The 6715-nt window shown below is 46.3% G+C and overlaps 1 protein-coding gene across 8 annotated transcripts in view; it reads left to right on the top strand.

Moving 5' to 3' along the window:
• The first annotated feature begins 617 nt into the window (after positions 1-617).
• Positions 618-6715, top strand: part of Hipk3 (homeodomain interacting protein kinase 3) — a 70033-nt gene continuing 63935 nt past the window's right edge. For 4 of the 8 annotated variants that reach the window (XM_087654672.1, XM_087654669.1, XM_087654671.1 and 1 more), the window contains exon 1: positions 618-1200. The gene's annotated coding sequence lies outside the window, so the exon portion shown is untranslated. 8 annotated transcript variants of the gene reach the window in all.

The raw sequence follows: 6715 nt of genomic DNA, 5'->3' as shown, positions 1-6715 counted from the left end.
GTGGAAATGGACCATTCTGTCGATTTCCTAGTTTCCAGGAGCGAAGAAACTAGCTTGGGTGTGGAACTAACTCGATGGAGAATTATCAACGTAGAGGTGGGCAGCTTCCCGGTGACTGTGGTGGTGCACTTGGAAAACTTCCAAGAGAGTCCTTCCCTCATTCTTTGACATGGTGTGACAAGTCTGCCGTTTTGGAATGAGGGAACGAGAAGGACCTATTTTAGGCTGAGACTATTCATTTGGCTATTTCTTTGTTTTTAGACTCCTAAGATGCCAAGACACAGATTTTAAAGGGGTGGGAAGGGGAATTAGGATGGGGTAACCTGGAAAGGCCTGTGGAATCCTGCTTCCGCATCTGAACCCCTTTTGGGTATTAGGATCATCCCTTAAATGTGTATTTTTGGCAGAGTGGGCCCGGAATCAGGCTCAGAACTGCAGAGGAGGGCTGACGGAAGCTGTTCCTGCTGGAGGGATGGCGTGAGAGCTCAGGGTTGGATCCGCGCGGGCCGCCTGGCGGGCTGTGAGCGTCAAGGGCGCGGCTGCGGGCGGACCCCGGGGAGGGGCTTCGCGGAGGCGCCGCGGCCCTACCCGAGCGGGGCCGCCGGGGCTCGGCGCGCAGAGCGGCCGAGCGGGCGGTGGCGCTGCGGAGGCGGCGGCCAAGGCCGGCGGGCGCGGAGGAGGGGCCCGAGATCGGAGCTGCCCGCCGCAGCTGCCCCGGTGACGACTGCCGGCAGCGCGGCGCCCTGAGGAGTCCCAGCCGCAGGCCCCTGGCATCGGGGCCTCGCAAGCAGCCATCGTCCTTGTCTCAACCCTGGGGCTGGGGAAATGGGCCCTCACCGCCGCGGGCCCTGCATCCCGCGCTGCCCGTAGGCCCCGGTGACCCTCCGGCTTGTCACTGCCCCTCTCCCCAGTCGAGCCGTCCCCACCTCAGGTCCCCGGGAAGGAAGATGAGGGAGACGGGCCCTGCGATCGGCAGCCAGAGAAGCAGCAGCAGCAGCGGTCGGGGGAGGGTGTTTCGCCGTTTCCTCTCAGCCGCCAGGACAAGATGGCAGCGGCCGCCGAGAGGGGCTGAGCCCCGGCTGGGTGGCGCCGCCTGCTGAAGCGCTTGGCTCCGGGTCCCCGCACGGCCCCCGCGACCCACCCTGGACATGCTCAGGGCTGCAGCCGCCCGAAGCGGGGAGAGCGCGGGCCTCTAGGAAGGTAAGGAAGCGGGGCAAGGGCGGGGAGCTCGGCGTCGTCGCAGGATCTCGGGGCCGGGGGAACCCTTGGAGCGCTCCCACTCCGTTTCCGCCCGGTTGTCCAGTGCGGCCGGCCGGGGCGGTTCCCGAAGGCCGGCGCCACACCAGGCCCGAGGCGGCCGGACGCGAGGACTGCGCGTGCTTTCCGCGCGCGCTTGGCGCAGCCTCCGGGAAGCCGCCCTGGCCGCGCTGGGCAGTCCGGGCCTTCCCACAAGCCAAGGTTGCGCAACGGCTCTTCCCAGCAACCGAAGTTTTGTTTGGTCCCACGGGGGGCCCCCTCTTTCAGCTCGGTGGCTCTAGGCCGTCACTACGGAGACCTCGTTCCTTTCATTGATGGGAGCGAACACCAACGTGCACACACGCCGCCGGAGCGCCCAGCCCCGTGGCTGTGCCGCGGAGGCTTGGTGGCCCTGTCACCGGCGTCGCGGGGCGGCGGGTTTGGAGGGTGTCAACTCTGGGGACGTGCGTGCGTGTGATTGTTGGGGAGGAGAAATGTGATCCGCGGCTTCGCGTCCCCAGCGGCGGCGGGAGGAAGGCGTGGCGGCCGCGCGGCGGGGCTGTTGCCGGCTTCTCTCGTTACGGCGGCGGCGGCCCTCTTCCCTTCGCGCTGGGGGAGATCAGCGGAAAGGACTCGGGACCAGAATGTCTGTTTTCCTGTCTGAGGGGAGACGGCTGTTGTAAAATGGTATGTGGATCTCGGGGGAAGCCTGTTGTTTCCCAGTTTTATCTGTGCTTGAGGGATTGCGCTGAAGGGTGTGTGCGTAAATTACCTTGGACCTGTTACAGAGTAGTCACAACATGTTCGGTCCTTGAACCGTGTTTTCACAACCTCTGGCTGGCCTGCTAGCGAATTTATTTTTCCACCTGTCAGTTCCCTGCTTATAAGGAGCTTCTATTAGCAGCAGCAGCAGCAGCCGCCGCCGCCGCCCCCCCCCCCCCCAAGGTTTCAGATTATGGCCCAGTTTACAGGGAAAACTCATGGTTTTATGGTCAACTTTGTTTTGGTTGTCTCTGGTACAGGACTGGAAAAGTTAACTGGATCACCAGTCTTCGTTCTCTGTACCTCCGAGTTGTTTGGAGAGCTGCAGTTTTTTATTTTTCAGTTTTCTATTTTAGGTTTTTTTCTGTAAGCTATAGCCTCTCAAGTGGGGTACTTCAAACAATTTTACTTAATTTCTAGATTTTAATTGCTTGGTGCTTGAAAAATTTAAAGAAAATTTTTTTCCTTTCTGATCAGATTATGAAAACATTTCCAGGTTCTTCTTCTTCTTCTTTTTTTTTTTTTGTTCTTGTTTACTAAGAAAAATAATCTTATGTTTATCCACATTTACTATTTCAGAAACTGGGCAAATCTCACCATATGTTTGATAAGTCTAGATTCTGCTTAGGTTTGCAAGTGCAGTGCTAATTTTATACAATGAGCAACGATAAGGTTTAAACAGGTCATGATTAAGCTTAGTATTTTAAGTAAACAAAATATGACTGACCTTTTAAAAATTGCTTTGTTGTATTAATTCCTCTGTCTTCATGACACTTAACAGTAATTGAAGTTTAACCAAACAACCCAAATTCTTAATTTTTAAATTAACAAGATATTTCCTGGTATATTTATGACTGCATTCATATAAAGGGCAGGGAGCTCTCATTTGTGAAATTTAGCGTTTAACCTGTGTCAGTTTATTTTTCTTAAATTATTTTGATTTTTAAAAATTTGTTATAGTATATATAGCATAGAGATATATCAGAAATGTCTGCTTTTCCAGCGTTTGGATATTTTATCGTACTTTAGGGAGAATTTATTTCTTAGGTCCTCCTTTCCACCCTCGGAAATATATTTGCAAAAAGAAAAAATATTTTTGAGGATGGATAAAAATATAGCATCCATGTTTTAAACAGGTAAGATGAGCTTGAAGTCTAGAACAGAACTGGCCATTAAATGTTTTAAATTTATATTTGGACATTGCTGACTACAGTAGTTAAACATACATATTAGGCAAGCAGATCATAACATGGTGAGACAGTCTTAGCATTTTGTCATAATGCCTTTTCCATTGAACTAGTCATTATCTTGTTTATAAACCAGCCGTTGGCTTCTGGGCATGGGGTTTTTAGAGTCTCATTAAAGTAGATGGTTTCTATGAGATAATTCTTGTAAATGTGCTTGAGAAGAAGCTGAAGATTATACTCTGTTAATTTTTTTGGATGATCTGTCATAGGATACCATAAAGTAGGGTTGCAAATTACAGAGGTCGATTGCTGTAGCAAGTATACCATTTGACACATAGATATTTGTTTAATGCCAGTGCTGAATGCTTGCTTTCCTGCAAGTTCAAAAAGCAGTAGCTGTTGAGTGACTTTCCTGATTGAATTTTTGTTTTTAAATATTTGCTGCTTGAATACTGAAGGCATATGGAAAAGAGGAAGAAGAAAATGTCAACCTCACAATGTGGAATTGTTAATCAAATGTAATTCATGCACATCCACTGAAATGGAATAATTGTTTGCATCTATGTTGCAGTGACTTATTCCATTAACTTTTGCAGTTAACTTTGTTTTTTTGAGGTGGAGGAGTTGGCTTCCTAGTACAGTTCTCATTGCAATGGTTCATCCAGTATGATAAGGTGGATGAGAATTGTCCTACTGGTGGTTGATTCAGAGGCATGGAAACATTGTTTCTCAATGCCTTAGGGATGTTCCCAAACTGGAATCGCTCTACTTTCCACAAGTGGTTACTTGTGTCTTATATTTATTAGAGCACACAGGCTAGTTTTGATATACCGTTATCATTGCCACCAAAGGAGGAATTCTCTTTGTAAAATTTGTGTGTTGCAGCTGTCCTGATTTCTTAATATCCAGAGTTCAGGTTTAGTGTTGCATGTTTAAATTGGAAGCCACTTCTGAAGAGGGACTTTTCTTGGTGTTTGTTTAGAGGTACTGCCCCTCCTCCACTTTAACTAGGGTATAGTATTTCTCTGGGAAAAGAGAACTTTCTTAGAACACTTCTCGAGGAAGGAATGTTTGCATGTGATGTAAATATATGATGAAAGGAATTATCTTAAATGTCCTTACTAGCTCTGGAGCCACCTGCCTAGAAGTTATAACCTTCCCTGGTACCTTTAAAGGGTTATAACTTGAAGAAGAATATGTATTTGGAGCAGAAGTTTTGAATCATGGTACGGTTTTTTTGCTTTTGTTTTAAAAAAAATTTTTTTTCTAGATGAGGTTTCTCTTTGTAGTCCTGGCTGTACTGGAACTTGTTCTGTAGATCAGACTAACTTTGAACTGAAGAGATCCTTCTGCCTCTGTCTCCTGTGTGTTGGGATTAAAGGCATATGCTACCACTTCGGCTTATTTTATTTAAAAAATTTAAAAAGATTTATTTATTTATTATATATAAGTACACTGTAGCTGTCTTCAGACACATCAGAAGAGGGCATCAGATTTCATTACAAATGGTTGTGAGCTACCATGTGGTTGCTGAGATTTGAACTCGGAACCTCTGGAAGAGCAGTCAGTGTTCTTAACCGCTGAACCATCTCTCCAGCCCATTTATTTAATTTTTACCGGAGTATTTTGTAGTCAACTTAAGGAAGCAGTTAATTTCTTTTGGTTGTCTTAGTCTACTTAAGAGTAGTTTGGGCGGGGTTGGGGATTTAGCTCAGTGGTAGAGCCCTTGCCTAGGAAGCGCAAGGCCCTGGGTTCGGTCCCCAGCTCCAAAAAAAGAACCAAAAAAAAAAAAAAAAAAAAAAAAAGAGTAGTTTGGGCAAAAGCAACATTAGAGTGCTTTTTCTACAGCTCTATTGTAGTTCTTCTGGATGTTGTTAGTCATTCTGTAAGAGCCTGGAAGACTAGACACAGTAAGGAGGTGTATGTTTACATACACACACACACACACACACACACACACACACACACACGTATATATACACATTATATATTATGTATAAGTATTTGCCAAAGTAGGTGTTGAGTTCCTTAGTCTGGGGCCACCTCAGTTAATTCTTGATGTCATTAAACAAAGGCCACACAGTCGTCTGTATTCTGAGACACCAGGGTAGTTGCCGGAGACCTAAAAGCTACTCATGTGAAAGTGAAAAGAACCAGAAACATGCTGATAGTGTGCATAATGATATGATTAGGGTGTTGTTTGTCTTAGCAGATTTACTTTAGGTCTTCTGTAGTAGCTCAGGGTGGCTCATTTTCCTGCCTCTACTGCCCAAGTAATACCACCAGGTCTGACTGATTTAAAACAACAAAACCAAGAAAACCCAAAACAACAGTAACAAAACAACACAAATACGAAACAGTATAAAAGTTTATTACTTCTGGCATTACAGGTGTGTAGGCCCTTTAAAAAGTCTCAGATTACAGGTTTCTCTGAAATCAGAAGGGCAAAGGGCAATGAGTCCAACCTACAGGATTCTATTTTGTTTTAAAAGATCCTTAAATACTAAAGCCAAAGTACATATCACATTTTATAGACGTTGTGTTTTCCGACTGAATTAAAGCCTAGTTTTCTCATACCTGTCACACAATCCACTTCCCAAGGCAGACAGGCATGCATTTATTTATATCTGTCTGTTCTGGAGTGAAGCCCAAGATTGCACACATTCAGCGTGTTCTCTATAGCTTAGTTAGATCCCTAGTTTCATATAGAGGTATTTTGTTTTATTTATGTAGATTCTATTGTTTTATGTGCATAGATACATTGTCTGCATAGTTATCTGTACCACTTGTATGCCTGGTGTCACAGAGACTGGGAGAGGGCACTGAATCCTCTTGAACTGGAGTTGCAGATGGTTGGGAGCCACCATGTGGTTGCTAGGAACTGTATCTGGGACCTCTGGAAGAGCATCCACTGCTTTAGTTGCCGAGCCATCTCCAGCCTACCTTCTGTTTTTGTATTGGACTGGGTCTTACTGTAATAGCTCTGGCGTGCCTTGAACTCTAATCCTCTGGCTTCTGTCTCAGTGCCAGAATTACCAGTGTTAGCATACATTACCTCTTTTCAGAGTCAATCTAATCTAATTAATCAGTTCCCCTACCACCTAGCTCCTAGGTCTTTGAGACAGACTACTGTAGATCTCAAACTCTATTCTTCTCCCTCTATTTCCATCTCAACTCTATGCTCAGCCTAAGCATTTCAGTATTTCTCGACAAGGTCTCACTATGTAGCACTGGCTAGCCTGGAGCTCACTAATGATCAGGCTAGACTCTGCCTCCACCTGCCTCTGCCTCTACTGGACTAAGCATATCCTCTTTTAAATGGGTTGATTTCCATATTCATTTTTGCTTTGCATTTTCTTTACTCCTATCCGTAAATGGTTTGTCTGTACGTGTGTGTGCACGCACGCGTGTGTGCATGTGTGTGTGCATGTGTGCTTGTTCACATATACATGTATGGCCATGTGTTTGTCACAGAACATGCGGCAGTCAGAGGACAATTTTAAGAGGTTTGTTCTTTAACCACAAGATGC

Source organism: Rattus norvegicus, chromosome 3 (assembly GCF_021556685.1).
Source record: "Rattus norvegicus strain SHRSP/BbbUtx chromosome 3, alternate assembly SHRSP_T2T, whole genome shotgun sequence".
Taxonomy (NCBI): domain Eukaryota; kingdom Metazoa; phylum Chordata; class Mammalia; order Rodentia; family Muridae; genus Rattus; species Rattus norvegicus.
The sequence above is the reverse complement of the archived record's forward strand: the minus strand, read 5'-3'. Positions and strand labels throughout refer to the sequence as shown.